This window comes from Clytia hemisphaerica, unplaced genomic scaffold (assembly GCF_902728285.1).
Source record: "Clytia hemisphaerica strain Z4C2 unplaced genomic scaffold, Clytia hemisphaerica genome assembly, whole genome shotgun sequence".
NCBI lineage: Eukaryota > Metazoa > Cnidaria > Hydrozoa > Leptothecata > Clytiidae > Clytia > Clytia hemisphaerica.
The window spans coordinates 2290405-2309658 of record NW_027103962.1 but is presented as its reverse complement, the minus strand read 5'-3'; the positions used below and the strand labels follow the sequence as shown (position 1 = coordinate 2309658).

The 19254-nt window shown below is 34.7% G+C and overlaps 1 long non-coding RNA gene across 1 annotated transcript; it reads left to right on the top strand.

Moving 5' to 3' along the window:
* Nucleotides 1–7065: 7065 nt before the first annotated feature.
* On the top strand, nt 7066–8134 carry LOC136810318 (uncharacterized). Its single transcript, XR_010847093.1, has 2 exons — nt 7066–7221; nt 7535–8134. It is a non-coding gene; the product is annotated as an uncharacterized lncRNA (long non-coding RNA).
* The last annotated feature ends 11120 nt before the right edge of the window (nt 8135–19254 follow it).

Sequence of the window (19254 nt, the reverse complement as noted above, 5' to 3'; positions counted from 1 at the left end):
TCTTAAAGCAAGACGAGACAGAACTAAAAGAACTGAAAAAAGCTTTACCAAAAGTTTATCAGGTTTGTAGAGTTATATATTTTTTTATGTACATTGCAAGCTTCATAAGTAATCTAGTTCTTTCGCACTGTTCCTTTTATATAGGATACCAACATCTAAACGTAACTAAGGAGGATCTTACACTTTCAGTTAAAGTTTTCTCTTTGTTAGAATGGTCATTCATTACCCAGCTGGCACACAACGTCGTTTCAACGTTTTTCTAATATTCACAACGTCCATTTAACGTTAGATTAACGTTGAAACAACGTTGTGTGTCAGCTGGGTAGAAAACACTTTACACTTCTTACTGTAATTCTTATCCTTTTTTATTTATTTTACATTTCCAGATCTCGGTATCCAATATATCAACAAAGATGCCCGGACTCGGAAAACTTGACAACAAACCAAAAACCTCGAAAACTGTTACCACAAGCAATGGAGGAACCAGTGCACCCAAGAAGTCCCTTGTAACTGTCAACAACAGTAGCATCCCAAAAAATATCCCAAAGAAATCATTTGCTTTGACATCACGAACGTCTTCATCTAGCTTCAGCTCAAAATCTAACATCAAGAAATAATTGCCTGGATTCATATGGTATTGATCTGATTCGAGTTAATTTCTAATATATCTTTTGTAAATATTTGTAAATATTTTAATTCTTTTGTATAAAGCATCCTCGTATCGATGAGAATTTCCCACATTGAAAGCTTTTTCATTTAGTAGGTACTGATACTCTCAATTTTCGATGATTATTGTTTTGTCTTTAAGACGTTTTTTTTGTCTTCCGGTAGATTGGGGACTAGTATTTCAAAGCAAAAGAGAAAGGATTTTTTTCCAGAACCTTTACTCCTTGCTGCAATACATGCTTGATTATTTTATTAACTCCTATTATTACCCTTATACTCTGTCAAATTGTTTAAATACTTAACTTTCCTGTATTATACACATACTGCATTTGTAAATAAGTGTCCGATGTAAATATTATATTCTAAGATTTTATACTGTCAGATTGACGAAATAATCAAATGTAATTGAAATGAAAGTATCGTTTACTGTTGGATATTTAACATTTGCACTCTGAACTTTTAAGTTTAACGCAAGATACTGTCGATACACTACTGTCTCGGTGATCCAGTGGCATTTTGAAAACGCACTGAGACAATGGAGTTACAGTAGTAAAATTTCAACGGGCCCTATTTTAAGATCTAAAATCCATGTGAAACACCAGTATAGCAGCAAATTTTTGTTAACTTTGAAATGTTGAGAAAAGACAGGTATAAAATTTAGAGATTTTTACTTGACTAGGCTGCTCCACGTAAAAAATATGGAATGTTTGACCGGGTTGACTAACAGAATGTAATCAATGAACGGGTTGTGATCATAAATTTACAAATTCTGCCTGGACTAGAAAATCTCGATTAATTTTAACCGTGTTCACTCAATATTCTACTGTGGTTTAATTATTTTTCAATGTGTTATCCATCGGGGTCACTGATGCATTCGTCAATTTATCCTCAAAAGTAAAAAAATAAAAGATTCTCACCAGGTCACCGAAACAGGGATGCTCAACACCAAATTTACAAAAATAAGTTAATTAATACCGCACCCAATATACCATTTCTTGTTTTTTTTGTTTTGTTTTTTTGTAAAAGTCAAATTAAATTGTGGTTAGATTCCTGGTAAGATAATTATGTCAGTACTTTTAACATGATATTAACAAACATGACTTTAATCTACGGTCTTTTCAAATTTACAAATCGAATTCAAGTAAACAGGAACTAGCCTGTATTCTCTCTACTATATGCAAGGAGTAATTAAGAACGACTTAAGTTCTGTTTTGATGACGTTCGGTATGGAACTTTCAATAGATATCAAATTTAGCTTAATTATGCATATCAGTAATAATGTCATATATTTTGTCTGACTTGAGTCATACGACCAGGGGGTGTGAGAGACCCTATGATACACACCTCCTGATATGGGCCTCACGTTTCAAACTCGTTCCCATACTCCACTTTTTAATGATCTTGATAGCGCTAACGAATGTGTACCAATGCCCATCGGTAATTTAAAAAAAGGGGTTAATAGGCTCTTGGGTACACGAGAGTGGTAACTTTTAGAACTCGTATACATATTTTTAAGGCACATGGTGCTATCTATCCAGTTTTAACCCTTTCTTTATCAAGTCTGGTAGCAACCATTGCTTATTGGTTCGGACAAACTTTCTAAGATTCTAGACCTGTCAAGTGATACAGGGGTGTGTAATCAAGGGGTCATGGGCCCGTTGAAATGAATGCTAAAAGCAATACGTAAGAAGCAATAAAACACCAGTCAAAGTTCTTTGAAGTTCTCCATAGTCCTTTAGGAACCCCCAAAAAAAATGCGTTCTCTGGCATGTATATTAAGTTTTGCTTTTGTTGAGGTGCAAATTTTCTTCAATAAACATATCTGTCAGCCTTGACAGGGCTTAATTTCAAACCATCAACGATATGCGCTTGTTCTTAGAAAAGGATTAAATTGTGAAATATTTTTATTGTGCGGTAGTTAACAATGAGATTATATTACCTCGAGTGCAAAAACTTTTTTTGTCAGTTCAGGACGAAGTGTCACAGAAAAATGATACCACAAAAACCACAGCGGTTTTGCATTAGTTGGTTGGTCTTTTGGAAAGGAAGTTATCTCTTTCTCTCTCCCAAAATGAAAGAAAGATGAAAGTTTAAAAGATGTCCAAAATAGCTTACTTTAGAGAGAAATGACTGATTGATCTGAGCATTAAAAGCATCAATAGTCAGGGAAGAAACGAGAAAAATTGTAGAAAATCGGGGAAACTTCTAGAAAATCGGGGAGATTCATGTTATCAAAGAAAAATTGAAATCGTTAAATGAAATCAAAGTTTATATTCGTTTGCGACTTTATGTGTTTATACGATTTTACTTAGAATTTTAAGTGTCTTTCGCAACCCCGGAAAATGTCATCTTAAAAAATATTAAATATATGACGATTAAGTGTTATTGCAATGACCTCTATTTGTTAAAAGTGTCGTTTTTCATTTCACAAGATATCCGTTTGCAGCTACTGTTGTATTGGAAATAATCCAAAAGCTTAGTTTTCTGGTTGAAGATAAATAAACTCATTGTTATGGTATTTTCTGGTCAAAATATTGTCATGATCAACATAATTACCCCCCCCCCTACGAGTACATATACAACCGATGTCATGTACTTGTGGAAAATAGGGGCATATATTTTTCAAAGGCCGCAAATATGACTAAAATTGAATTTTTATAGGAAGAGTAATATGAACAAGATTAAAGCATCAATTTTTCATAGCAAATTCCATATAAAAAATAAAATGAAATCTTTAAAAGTCTAACCACCAAGGAACAAAAGACAAATCAAAGCCAGAGCAGGCTAACTTATGCAAATATTACGTATCGAAAACTTTGTTTATGTTGGATTAGCTAAATTAACCAGTTGTTGACGTTAAGTAAACACAAGCTTCTGGTTTCGAGCCAACTTTTTTGACGGGTTTCCCTTCATGTCAAGGCAAATTGGCCCAATGATAAAAACAAGCATAAACTTGATCCTTCAATCAAAGACTATAGCGGTGTACTTTCATTTATGCTCACATGTATGCTTTAAAAGTTACTCCATCCGTTTTTGTGACAATCTAGCGTTGTCAAGTGCTTTATATACTGTTATACTTTGGTTCGAGATTTCAAAGTTTTACCTAAAATCACCTAGACATTTAACCATTACTCTTAGCTAGTACTTCACATTGTGTCTCAACAACAAAGCTACCATGATAAAGGTAGAAAGAATTGACTTCCAATCCCGAAGGACTAGACAGGAGACTCTTGGCTGGAAAACGAAACAACTTATTTTTCCCATCTTAAACGCGTGACCCGTGTGGTTTTCACACGAACACGCTGGATTGAAAACAAAACATATATCGCAAGATTTCGAAAAATATGTTGCATGAAAACAAAGAAAGTGCTAGATTCTAAATGCGGTTCAAATCTCAAGGTTTCACTTTTTTTTTGCTTGAGAAAGGTTGAAGATTCATTTCTAGCCCCTTCGGGGCTTTAAACTCAATGAGAATATATCCCTCTTTTAAACGCTTGTAATCATCAAATTCTGATAGTTCACGTTTGAATTGCTAATACAATTTCAATGTCCATTTTTTACCTGGCAAGCAAGCAAGGATGATGTTTTGAAAAAAGTTCTTGATGAAGGGGGCTGGTTTTATCTCAGATATTTTTTCATGGGGATGAGTAATTCAGAATGGTGGATAAATAGAAAACACCCCTGTCCCGGGGATATGATTATGAAGGAAAAAGTTGAGCGAATTGAATGGAAACAATTCTGCAGGGGTGTCATTAAAATTGTAGAATCTCATTAGATTCTATCATATTTTAGAACAGTTTTCTGTTATGATATTTTCGATTTTGCGGGTCAAACTTTCAGGCTATCCAAATGTTCAGTCGCCTTGCCTTATAGAGTATAGCATAAACATGTTAATAACATTTTAATCTATACATTTGGCTACCTATCCTATGATTACCTTGACTGTGAGTTTTTACATGAAATTTGATTTGCTTTCCTTTTGACTTGGAATTGAGTAAAAAAGTAACTTTATTCTGCCCCAACAAAACAATAAGTTTTAAGAATGTTTTATTCTATACAAAAAATCTGTTCCGCCGGACACGCTGTAAAACAATATCCCAATCCTTGAGGTCTTCAAGACGTGTAATCTTGTCCTCGTGTACCCAAGGCTTCATTATGTTACTGATGGACGCCAGAGAATACCCTGGTGTTGCTTCTTAAACAATATGTCATAAAAAATCTAAACTTACAATAGTTTCACATTGAACATGCCTTTTTTCTTTTAAACTACGTAATCTTTCGCATTCGAAAATAAAACACTGGCAAATATAAAAAAGCCGGAAAACACACGGAACGAGGCTGGCGTGAGCACTTCGTGAAAACACAACACGTGAAAATCGTAAAACTTACTAAAAAATTTTTTGCCGGTAGTAGCAACTTTAAGCCAGAGAAAAGTTGTTTAAAATTTGCCACCACTGGCAAAAACCGGAGTGTTTCCGTATAAAATGCTACGTAACGAATATCGTGAGTCGTAGACGGATTATTCAAAAGGTTCGTCAGGTTTTTACCTTCTTACATCTCTGTCTGTCTTAGAAAAATGACAATTCAACAAACTTCTTTGTGACCGCGTGGGAAAAATGTCAAGTTGGAAATTACCTTTCTTACCCAGTTTTTGTGCGTACGTTTGCAGATTCCCCTGTCGATCGTTCGATTTTTTTTGGGTTTCGACAAAGTTTTCATTGAAAGCGATATATTCTAAGAAATGTTGGTATTCCCAGAAAGAAGGTGCGGGTAAAGGGGATACACGAATTTCCTATTAGCAGATTCATGTAAAAAAGTCACGAAAAAACGTCGAGTAAAACTCTGATTGGCTGAATATTCTACACATAGGCATATTTTTTTCTCTCAGCCAATCAGAGCTTAGACTAGGAGACAAAGACGAAACAGCTCCTACTACATTTAAGATGTGTTCTGCTTAAACATATATCTGTTTGCTACTTGCTGTTAGTATCCAAAGAAAAAAAATCAAGAGTCTCTGACCCTATCTCATTTGATCTATTTTGTACATGAAGACAAGTGGCCAAAAAAATGTACAAACTTTTGACAAAATTAATGTGGACATCTGTGATTTTGGTCCTTTCTAAATACAACCAGTAAAAGTCACTCAGGATAAACTCCAAGGATTTTTGGGATAAAATATTGAAACCTCACATCTGATATCTCAGACTGTCGACAAAAATAGAATCTTAAGACGTCATTCGAATTCTTTCTCAACGGGAGACTTGGGGAGGAAAGGAAAATTTCTTTTTTCCTGACTTGCCCTTTTATGCTAAGTTTTAGATTCAAAATCAATACCTCTAAACCTATATACAACATATATAACATTGCTGATATTTTTAAAATCCCTCTAGACTCTAAAGTACGTACTTTTGCAAAAAATCTTAGATATTTTCGGTTTGAGATTTAAAGTTAAAACCTTTATACCTATATAACATTGCTGATATTTAAAGCTTTTTAGGATTTAAAACCTAGCGCTTTTTTATGTACTTTTGCAAACCATCTTAGATATTTTTTTGTTTATATAGTGACATGTAGCAATGACATGAGACTTAGGTCTGTTCAAGCTCGAAAAACCTCAAAATATAATCTGAATTGCACAAGACTAAGTTCTAAGAAAACCAGTAAAAGAAAATTAATTTTTATCATAATATGATAACAGTGTCAAAAACAACTAAAGTCATTGTTGAGTTTCCTTTGATCGATATGATCTTTTCTAACCTTTGGGCCTTTAGAAAATCCATGTGTCCATGTTGCTTTCTTAAAAGAAAGCTAAAATACTCCAAATCTTTATCAGAAATGCTACAATTTCAAATGTAAGCAGACTAAAAGTTAACAAAAAATCATGAAAGCGTCAAAGATAAAATTGAAAGTCATGCTAGAGTTTAGTGAGGCATTCTGAGAGAAGTTGGCTGATTTGAAGCTCAGAATCTTGAAAGAATATTTTCAAACGGTATTTTATTCATACACAATAGAGAAGTTTTGATAAATTCGGCAAAATTGCAGTACAGAATTACAAAAGTTAAACCTTCGACCTTAGGAGAGGCTTTTTACTCGGCATTAATTCATTTTAGGAAAAAGTTAGAAAGCTAGATCCTTGATCTGATTGAAAATAATAATCAATGCCATGTGCTTGTCTCTTATGAATCTAGATAAGCAAAATTAACAGAATAAAAACGACAGAGAAAATGGTCACACATCCAAAGTTAAAACAATGATGAAGTATTCTAAATTAATTCTAGGAAATTCACCCACGCATATCCTTCGTTTACATCGCAGTTGAATTCTGGGATTACTGTAGGACAAATAATCCATTGTTTTGCTATAATTATTCTTTTGAGATGTCTATCTTTTGAAATTTATTTCTCTGGAGGGCCGTTCCTGTTTTCCAAAATAAGTTCAAGAGCTGACATATCACATCGAACCGAGAGCACTTTGATATCACACATATGTGAAAAGAAATCTCTTGTAAAAACACTTTTGAGTTCTACTATTGTGCGCTTTAACTTCTTAATTTAGGTAAGCAATTATTTTACTACTGAGAAACCCTGTAAAGCTGGAAATGCTGTCGTATATATCCACTGCCCCCCACTGGTTCTCCTTATCCCTTGGAAGAGGACGAAAAATCTTCCCTGGTGAAAACGATATCATGAAATCACACCCCAAAGATTTTCGAGACAGGGGTGTATTTAGATATCTGTAATGCAACCTTTTCAGCATGATCCTTTGTCATTCAGACCCTGTATCTCCCTTTTATATTTTCTTTCTTTCTCAATCTAAACTTTGTTATGGTTATCAAATTTATGAAAAACTGTTTGCTTTTACCTCACAGAAACTTCAACATGTCAAGTAGAGGAAATTCGTTGATGAGCAAAGGTCTTAACAGCAACAACAGCAGCAGTAATTCCAAAACCAAATCCAAACCAATTGGTATCAATACTGGAGGTTCAAGCAGCTCCATTTCCACCTCATCAAGTGGCAGTTACGGTTCCCCTTTAAACAGTGGAATTCATTATTACGGATGCCAATCAACTATAGTGAGGCATGATATTAACTATAGCCTACCAAAACAAGAACCAATCCCTAAAGCCAGTAATTTAGGATATGTCACTCACAAGAATCATGAAACAAAACTTTATAAAGGAAAATGATAAATTCCTTGGAACACTTGACCATACATGCTATACAAAAAGACCATTCGCCTTAAAGTATACACTCTTCTTTGCTTACCATCATATGTGTAAACTATTGATATAAGTCCCTCTTCTACAGAGGTTTTTACACCAAATGTTATATTTTTGGATTTGTACATAGAAAATACTGTAAATAAATCTTTATAAAAGCTTTTCCCTAGAATTATCATTCAGCTTAAAAGTTCTGTAAATAGTTTTTATAATTTTCATGGAAATAATTAAACGTTTTGAAGAAATGACTTTTGTTGTTGTTATATTCCTAGAATCTTTAATACCATAGTTAGCTACAGCCTGACAACAAACAAAAACGTTTTAATATCATTCGTCTCTAAATTAGTTTTAATGAAATGACTCCTTAATTATTTTGTCAAACAGCCCTGTGTCACATTCCCGGTGAAAAAAAACTCCCGACTGGAGAAACTGCCCAAGAAACATTCTCTGTGGAAAAATTTCACCCCATTAGGAAAATAACCTATAGCTTCATCCCAATTGGAGGTTAAATGGAAAAGAATGCACCCAAAAACCATATCATGAGATACAACCACACTCAAGAAATAAAGAGTCCTCCAACCTATTTATGCTACGAAGCTAAGCTTTTTCAAATGAATTAAAGAAATAAATTCTGCATAAAATACGCCTACCCAATCTAAAAATTCTCTCTCTAAGAAAAAAATTTGTCTAAGGGTCTTGTGGTTTGGTCTGGTCCCCACATGCCCAGCATTGTCTAGTACCTCTCCTCCGGAAAGAAACTTTCTGCTGATCTATCCAATATGCTTCAATTCATCCCTTTTTAATTTTTTAACTACCATTTTCCTGAAGGTTATGTTTAGACTTTAGGCACTGTATTGTCCAATAACTCCAGTAATGGTAACAGGACAACCTGTGGTAATTGCCAGATAAAATTTAAATGTATTGGTCACACAGATTCGTCCAATGTGAGAAAAACCCTAATTAGACCGCTGGAATTCCATTAATAAACTTTTTTATCTTCGCCCGGAACTACACAATAAATTCCGGTGGATCTATGAAATCCCTAACAGCCCAAAACTTTTCTCAATCTCCTTTGGTATCCACTGAGACAGGGTGTAACAATAAAATATTATATTTTGCACATGTTACATAAAAGCAAGTCGATTTTAATGAATTCTAATTTCCAGGTAATACACGCTCATTAATTTTAACGAGAATTTATCTTTTCGAAAATGGTATCCTGGAATCAGTACAATTAAATTACTCTTTATCTATTTTCATCTTTTGATAGGTTAGTGGAAATTCTCTGTCACGTTTTTTGACCTTAAAATCTATAATTACAAAGAAATCTAATAAATGACATTCTGAGAAATTTAGCCACAAAATATCAAAGACTCAAGTTACCCTGGTATCCTAGAGACAATAAACCCCTTTGTTTTACTAATGACTTATTCTATAAAGGGTCATTAGTTAGCCTTTTATTTGGTATTAAAATGGAAGGTGAGGCTCCATTGACACCAGTCAACTGGCAAACACAAGTTGGAACCAAAACAATTTAAAAAGTACATAAAAAGACTGTAAAAAGAAATTTTGGTAAGTTTCTTTTTACTTGATAGCATTTTGCAATCAGCCGAGTTTCCCGTATCTTAAACGCCAAGGTAAAATTTCGATTTATGGAGAGTCGATTCAAACACCCCCTTCTCACAGACCCGGTAGGATTTTTTCAGCCCGTTGGGTTAAAAACTGAAACTCGATCAGGATTGTTGTTCCTATATTCTCTTTGGCTGGGGATTTAAATTCTAATGTTTTCAAGTCAGAAAATTCAGTGGGGATGGGGAAAATAGCATAATATTTCACAGTGAGGATTGCTTTATTTAATTATTTTCATTGGCGGGGACAAAAGATGGAGTATAATTTTCAGCTGGGGACGATATTGACCAAATATTTTAGTAGAAAAGGGTCTCAGTGGGTCTGTGAGAAGGGGGTGTATTCAAGATATAAAGAGGCTCTCTCTAGGAATCAGAAAATAATTTGGAGGTATAAGAATGAACTATGTATCTACAAATTGTCGAAAGATAAAGGCACTCTACAATAACAAGATGATTCTCTCAAGCTTTTAGCAGTGATAATTTAACATCACATGAGTCGACATCCCAGGGTTCGAGAGGAGGAACAATATACTCCAAAGGGGCATATGAAATTCCAGGGCAAAGATTTTGGGAATAATGCACTGTAAAGGTCATAAGAACTGTTGGAGCCTAATTCTGAAAGTCATTTTATTTTTATCTTTCTGATCAGCAAGATGAGTAGCATCATGCGAAATGGACTTGGTACCAATTCATCACGCCCTTCTTCAGGAAGTTCACGCCCTTCTTTGGGAAGTTCACGCCCTAATAGTGGCAACAATAGATGTGGAGGATCAAGCAACCCAAAAAAAAAGATCCCATTCACTGGCATTCGCCCGGCCGAAAAAACTGGGTGGACATATGTTTTACCTAAAAAAGCGGATTTGGATAAATCAAATAAAACGTACGTCAAAAATAATCAAATTGATCCGAAGAAATGGATCAAGAAATGAAATAAAGAATTTGGATTTGGACTCTTTAAAATCAACACTTAAAGTTTATGGTGATTTTAATCAAGGCATCGTTTCTTAATCGTCTTAATTAACTTGTAAATAATACTTATTTTTAAATATTTGATAGGATTTTGATAATTAGGTGAGTTTTACTAATATCAACTTCACCAGTGGCACACTCTCGCCGATATTTTTGCTGATCTGTTATCACGAAAAATTGTCGAAATTATTTTATCAAATAGCCAAAATCTTGCACTGGAGGTCATATACAGTGTGGCTTCCCAGTAAGCTATTACTTAAAAGTGTCACTGTTATTCACAAAAAACTCAAGTTCCATAAATGAATTACATTTTTCCTTTTCCATATTATCAACAAATGTACATAGTATGTAAGGCCCCTCATATATTTTTTATATCACACAAATGTAGTGCTTATAACAATTTTTATCATGGTTTTTAATCTTGAATTCATCAGGGATAGAATTCCACGAATCGAAAGAAAAGATCTTAAGCGGAAAAAGTACGTTTTTCTTGACTTTTTATGAGTATTGCCAATTCTTGCTGCCCTTTTTATTGAAATACCGAGAAACATTTTTGCCTTACTGTACATTCTTTGAAATCTGAAATGCATGATTATAAGTAAGTTAAGCGTGAGGATTATGAATTATGAATTGAAATTGATTCAGTCAGATCCCCGTAACTTAAGATTTTCTTTTAGAATATTATTTGATTTTAAGATTGCATTGTTGATACAGTTTATCAGGCTTTATTGGCTTCTCAACTGTTGGAACGGGGTAAGATTTGTACATTTTTTATAAAAGATAGCTATCAAAATATTCGAATCAAAATAACGGTCGAACATTGCTCAAAGCTCAAGCTTAAATACATTTTCACCACTTCCAAGATTAAAAGTTCTAGGGTCCCTTCTCGTAAATCAGGGTAGGTAAATATGAATATAAATGCATTATTTTAGATGTCTGTTTCTTTTACGAAGAAATATGAGATAATAATTATACTGTTCAGGTATTTTTCTAATAGAAGTTATGATAATCTGTGTGTAAAAGCATTACGAGGGAATTACAAAAAGAACCTTCAAAGTACACAAAGTTCTTTATTTCCCTAATAAGGTTAAAAAATTGTTATGACCTTGGTACTTCTTAGAGTTTTCCTTGAAAATAACAACATACAAAAAATTCATCCAGGTAGCTGCTTTTTTCAGGTTTGATTTATTGGGAATTTCAGCAAAATGCTGCATTGCTTATAAATGAGATATGTGCAAGTCAGTGCCGTAGCAACTGGGCTATGCCCCCCCCCCCAATAATAAAATGGTTATTTTGCAAAATGCAAAGTTTTTCTTTTTTAATTTGTCATAATTGTCTTTATGTGCATGTTTTGAGTGTATTTTTAAGCAATCTAGAGCTCAAATTTTCAAAATTTCTCCCCTCGGGCCAAACTATCGTTGGCCCTCGCGGTGTCACTAAACTTCAGCCCCCCACCCCCAATATGATAATGCTTCCTACGGCACTGGCAAGTTCACAGGTATTTATAAATTACACAAATCGAAGCCTTGTGATTCTTAATTATTTTTTTTTATTTTGAGCCTTAAAATATTCTTAGTGATTCTTGGTTCTTTTTTTAATTGATGGTTGAAATACACGTTTTTCATAAGAACATTTAGATTTTTCGAAGCCTTCAGATATTCTTAACTTTTTTCAGATTTCAGCCTAAAAATGTCCTTATTTTCCTAAGAAATTGGGTGTTTTTGAGTCCGCAAAACCTTTAAAATGTTCTTAACTTGCTCTTAATATTTTGGCCATTGAAGCCCTATGTTCTTATATAGTTAGCAAATAGCAGTACATATGAAAATCATGTTCCATACTTGCCAACGCGAGTAAATCTGTTTCGTAGAAAGATATATTAAGAGATACAAAAGCATAAAAGAACGGTTAGCATAACTCTCACATACCACTCGAACATATCTCTCCTTTACTTCTTAAAATCCAAAACAAAATGCCACGATGGAAAGTATTTATTTAGTTAGACTCCTTAAATGGAGTTCTTTAACCTCCATCAAGGTGTTTCAATTTTTTTGCACTTAACTTAACTTAGTGCAAGTTTTACTTCTATATATTTGTGTGGGAGGAAAGCTTTAGATCAAGTGGTAATAAAAGAATGCTTTGATTTGATAAGCTCATGTTACTGTATCTCTGCAGGACTCTGGCACGCGATCTCTGGTCAAAAGAAAAATTTTATACACTTATGCTGAAACGATATGTAAATGAGGGAAAGCAAATTTAGGTGATTTTAAAACGAACTTTAAAACTACCAGATACTAATTCTTTTACCCTTATAAGGGAAATAGACTTATGAATTGTTAACCGAGGTCAACTTATTTTGAAGAGAAGGTTGAGGAGGAATAGGGGCATTTGAGATAGCGGTCTCGAATTCTGAAACTCAATTTATCCGTTTTTTTCTTGGCTTTTTTGGTCAATGGCCTATTCTGATAATTTATTCCCTATACAGTTATCAAATTGATAAATCAAGTAATAGATCCTTATCCCCAGCTGGTTGGCAACGTTGTTTCAACGTTAACCTAACGTTATTTTGTATGTTGTGAAAATTAGATAACGTTGAAAAAACGTTGTGTGCCAGATGGGATAGGCCGAAACAAGGCTCTGAAGTCATGACTTTGAAAATATTGAGCAAATAAAAATTGATAACACCCCTGCCCCATAACTTCATTCATTCCTTTTAGATTTTAGTAGAAAAAGGGCTTCAATATTCCAGACTTGTAAATATACTGACATAAAAACTGGTAACTCGAGAGCTAGACAATGGTTTTAGTACCATTAGAAATGTATTTCTTATGTTCTATTTATTCCTTTTTTTAAATCAAGTTGTCAGGAGTTATAGTTATAGCCTTAAGTCAGGGACTTGGTATATTGGCTAAATTTTGAATGTACACGTCATGTCATTTGGATTTGCAGAGTTGCTTGCATAACAAAACCTTAGAATGCTCCCTCAAATCTTAAGCTTTTTTCGTGACAAAAATTTGTTCAAACATGTTAGCAGTGTTAGTCTTTTTTTCAAGCACATCCAGAATTTTTTGAAGCCTTTGATTTTGATTGTTCTGAAGTTTTTGATGAAAATGATCTTTATACCTATATTCTTATTTTCACCATTTTTTTAGTATTTTTTAGTACCCGAAGGAATCGGGTGTTTTATACCCGGAGGGGGGGGGGCACTCAAGGTAAATGACCTACCAGACGTTCGGCCCTTAAGGGTAGGTTTTTCATAGCTTAGCTAGTGCAGTGTAAGGGTAGGAAATTACAAAACTGCACTGAACTGTACTGTAAGGGTAGGAAATTGTGATAAAGGCTAATGTTTTGGTAAAATTGGCACAAAATTGGTCAATTTTGGAGGAAAAATTCCACATTTTCTTGGAAAATTGCAAAAATGTTCGCCCTTACGGGCGAGACATTGAAAAAAGCACTGTAAGGGTATCATTTTTCATGGAAATTCACTGCACTGTAAGGGTCCGATTTTAGAAGCCAAATTTGGGCCGAACGTATGGTCGTTTTAAGATCGAGTGCCCCCCCCTGGGGTTTTATAGTTTACAGAGCCTTAAAATATTCTCAAGTTTTCAGCTGTTGAAGACTTATGCTCTTATAAATGGTTTGCTCTTATAAAAAAAATATGTGTACAAGGAAAATTTTCACAAACCTTGAGATAGAACGAGCACTCATTTTACAGGCAAGCTAAGACACGTTGTATGTATTCTCGCATCAATCGAATGATATTGGATCTGGGTAAGAGTGATAAAAAAATTTATGCGTGTAGCATACATTATGCAAATACCACATAAATTATGACTTGTTTTGAGGTCTACTGTATAATCACTCGAAACTTGTTTAAACGACGATAGGCTTTATCCACTAAAAGGAAAACAATTCTAAGATTTTTGCCCATATTCAATCGGGCTCTGATTTTTCAAATACCGAAGGATTTAGCTGTGAAATTCTAATTCCGATTCTACTTTTATTTTAAGCCATTTATCCGAAATTTCGAAATTTAAGAGGATAAAATCTTCATAAAAAGATTTTAGAAAATTTGCTTTTAAAGTCTATTCACGATAAGTGTGCACTCTTTTTTCATTTACCTATAACTTTTGAAGGAATTCTTAAATCTTTATAAATTTGGTATCATTGGAAAGATATTAGTGAGTGGAACAATTTGAAATAAAAAAATCTTTAAAATAATTCTAAAAATGAAGATGAAAATGAAGAAGAAAAAAATGAAGATCTTGTAGAAAAGTGCTATTACTATCATTTTCACTGAAGTGAAACCTTGATTATCGAACGTTATCACTGTGAAAAAATTTCTCAAAAATATTCATTCAGTCAAAAGATATCAAACAAAGTTATAAGCTAATTGACGTCTAAAAACGCTGTTTTCTGCTGTTTTCTGCTGTTTTTTGGGGTCAATCACTTATCAACTTTGTATCATAACTTTGTATTGAATAAATATTTTAGTGAAATTTCTTCACAGTGATGATGACCTCCAAAGATCAAAGAATCTCTCCAGTGAAAATGAAAGTTATAGCACTTTTCTACAAGATCTTCATTTTTTTCTTCTTCATTTTCATCTTCATTTTTAGAATTCTTTTGAAGATTTTTTTATTTCAAATTGTTCCACTCACAAATATCTCTCCAACGATACCAAATTTATAAAGATTGAAGAATTCCTTCAAAAGTTATAGGTAAATGAAAAAAGAGTGCACACTTATCGTGAATAGACTTTAGGATTCCACAATACCAATTTTGTAAGACTACGGAAACTCGAGTTCAAAAGTTTCGATTTCCACAATATCCAAAATCTCGTACTCTTAGGTTCCAAATAAACGGGGGGGGGGGGCTCGAATAAACGGGGGGGGGTTGGAAATTTTTCTAGATTTTAATAAACGGGGGGGGGGGGGGGCGGGGGACCTAATTGCCGAGGGGTTGGAAATTGTACTTCTGAAACCCAAAAATAAGGTGAAAATAGGCTAAAATCAGGCTATTTAGGGCAAAATAAGGGCCCTTCTCTTTAACAGCTGAAAATATTCGTAGAGATTAATAAACGGGGGGGGTCCTAATAAAGTCTGGGGGGTTGGAAAATTTTCGAAAAATTAACAAGCTGGGGGGGGCGTTTATTTGGAACCTAAGAGTACGTTCCAGCCCCGTCTTTTATTGGGGAGTGGTATGAAAAAATTATTTGCTGGGGTTCGAAGGTTTAGAGAGCATTGAAAGGTTTCTAGGAATGGAAAAAAGAGAATGCTTTTCTTTCAAAAGAGAAAAAAGGTACAGACTTTCCTCAAAAATTCAAAAAATTCCTGTAGTTCATAATTAATCTTTCAATCGCGCAACTTTATTTGACACCCAAAACCTCAGTAGGATATAGGCTTGTATCTTGAGAGTTAAATGATGGCTCTACCTTTTTAATAAGCTATAAACGGGCTTCTAATTTCTTCTAGTTCCGGAAACATAACGCTTTAAAAAATTTGATTTGACCTTCCAAATTATTTAGAAAACTTACTCGTAGGTTCCAAATAAACGGGGGGGGGGGGAGTTCGAATAAACGGGGGGGGGGGGGGGGGGTTGGAAAATTTTCTAGATTTCAATAAACGGGGGGGAACTAATTGCCGGGGGTAGGAAATTGTACTTCTGAAACCCAAAAATATGGTAAAAATAGGCAAAATAAGGGGCTTTCTCTTTGAAAGCTGAAATTATTCTTAAAGATTAATAAACGGGGGGGTCCTAATAAGGTCCGGGGGAGCTGGAAAATTTTCGAAAAATTAACAAGCGGGGGGCCCCTTTATTTGGAACCTAAGAGTAAAGAAAAGGGCCTGGTCACTTTTAGAGACTCTAAACCATAAAGTTATTCTTCTTGGGAAAAAAAGAATGATTTTCCTCGAAAAATACATGAATGATGGTTTTTGATATATGCAAAAATTTTCTGGTCAGAGATGTATTATATGACATGATAAAATCATACGACCCTGCATTTTATCACGTTCTATTCTTGCTAAAAAGTTTAAATAATTGGATTTAAGCCAAAACGGGCTATTTAGATAGAAAGATATTTAACCATACGTCCTCTCTGGATCTTCTGGTTCCCTTATTTTGAATTAGTTTCGAATGCTAACAAATTTTCACTTAAAAACTAACTTTTTGAGTACCCAGAGGTGCTTTGTCAAGGGGATTTTAACTAGTATAATTGTAAATCATAAGAATATTTACCATATAAGGCAGCATATCTCAAAGATGCTTTGAAGCATGATACATTCTTACTAAAAAATCTGGTCCTGACTCCTTTTTACGCTGAACTGTTGGCAATAAAGCCAACATAAATTATACTTTCTCATAATGTTATAAAATGACACAAGTATAAAATCTTTGCCAAAAACTTTCATCCCTAAAACATTCTTTTTAAGAATACGTAAAATAATTGCTTTCTCGAGATTTCTAAACCAATCAAAACACGAACACCCCTGATTCACACAACACCCCCGTTTCACAGCCCCAGTCAGAATTTTCCCCACAGTGGGGGTTAATTTTTTTTTTTCGAAATCTCAATGGGATTTCTATTGCTCTTGAGTCGAAATACAGTGGGAAAGGTTTTGGAGTGCAATTTTTTCCTTAGATTTCAAATGGGGGATGAAATCAAAGTAAATTCCCAGTGGGACTGAAATTGTAAACGGTAATTTTTCTCACCTGGAGACCTGTGACACGGTGATATATAAGAAAACGGAAAGATCATTTGGCGACCAAAAACCATTAATTTTAAAGCCCTTAAGGAGGCTAGGTTTGAAACTCTCGCATGCAAGGTGAAGCCACTTATTCCCATCAAAAACGTGTGACCCTCGTGGTTTAAAAAACAAACGCCAGATTAAAAGTAAAATCCATCGCAAGATCTCGAAAAAAATGCAGCTTTAAAATAAAGAAAGGGATAGATTCAATCTATCATTTTTAGCGGCGCAAATCTTAATGCTTCCGCTTTTTCCCCGGGGGGGGGGGTACTAGGCCAAGATGGGTTACGGGGATGCTCCGCTGGTCAGGGTACCTTTTTTAACCTCCACGAGTCCCAGGTAGGGTCGCAAAAACACCAAAATAGAAAAATCAGTCCCTCGTAGGGTGCCTATTTTTGGAAAATTTGGGGAAAAAGTAGAAAATTTGAGAAAATTTTGGAATTTCAGTCCCATTCAGGGTCACTTTTTTCGCAAATTTCGAGTCCCACGTAGGGTCCATTTTTCGAACCTCAGCGGAGCACCCCCGTCGGTCGACAAGGGTAGTACCCCCCCCCCCGGGGCTTTTTCTTGCTCGAGAAAGGTTGAAAATTGCCTGTACCAGATGACCACGGCTTTTTGGTATTTGTTCTCCACCGTACCGTTTTGGTACCAAAACAAATATGGTGTTGAGGCACGGTTTTCCACCGTAGACGCGAAAGTGGTAACAAGTGATAGAACAACAGAGTGATAAAAAACCACGTGTTGGGATAGAGATTGAGATTAGGTTGAAAATTCCTTTCTAGCCCCTTCGGGGATTTAAACTAAATGAAGCAAATCCGACTGACTCAGACCTATCGAGAGGATTCACTAAAGTAAAATCGTTCTGAGTAAAACAAGCCTTTGCCTTGAGTATAATTTCCTCGCAGATGTATGACGTGTTATTTTATTCATTTTTAGCCATTTTCTACTGTGAAGATGCGTCCAAAAAAACCTTTGGCTTCCCAAGCTGGCACAGCGTTGTTTCAACGTTTATATAACGTTCACAACGTCCATATAACGTTAAATGTACGTTAAAACAACGTTGTGTGCCAGCTGGCTTCGTGTTAATTTATATGCCGTTCGCTACCTATTTTGCCCCTATTTTGACCCGAATGGCAGCTACAGTAAAAACACTATGAACAAGCTCGTGCAATGATGGCAGTGAATCGTTTCACAGACTCAATCAATAGAATCTCAGTTACAGTTCTAGACGATCCTATCGTCTACACAAGATCACTAAAAAAGGGAATAGTTTAGAAGAGGCGTGATAAATTCGGGTGGAGTAAGCAGTGGCGGAGATGTTTACATGTTTACACGAACACTTGTATGGTTTGTCGAAATCTTTATTTAATTAAACTTGAAAACGATATGCCACTTGAATTGGCCTACCTGTTTGAAACCCAGAGGATCAAATTTATCGAAGCAATTTTCACTCCTGAATACATCTCCAAAAGTGATGACGATATTGAATTGGTCTTTTGGATGTTTCGCGGTGAACGTGACGCATTATCAAAACTTTTGAATGATTTCCTTAAGTTTTACTCAGATGTTTACTGTCAAAAAACATTCAAAAACTCCATCTACTGTTTCATCAGCACAGTGTAAATAAGAAAGTAATTGCAGAGGTGTAGCGCCCATGCTTTCAGTAAATGAGTCAAAAAGATTTTGTGGCGAGGGTTTTACTTTTACCAATAAGAGGGTATTCATCCTTCAAAAAAATTTGTCATTTTCGGTCTTTAGACATTCTGGTGTTCAATAAAGTTTGTTCATTTATGCGGGGTCGAACCCCTATACAAGCAAACAAAATCTCCTTTTCTAAAAGGGTATTTCCTACCAAATGTTTTGCCAACTCGGATCATCTTTCAATTTTTCTAGCGTTAAGAGTTACTATTAGTTTTATTCTAGAGTTTTTCTTTTAGTTTTCTACTGAAATCTTAAAAGACTTAAAGTCAGGGTAGGTCTTCAGCCTCACAAATAAGAAATTTTAAATATAATTTCTCCCTTGAT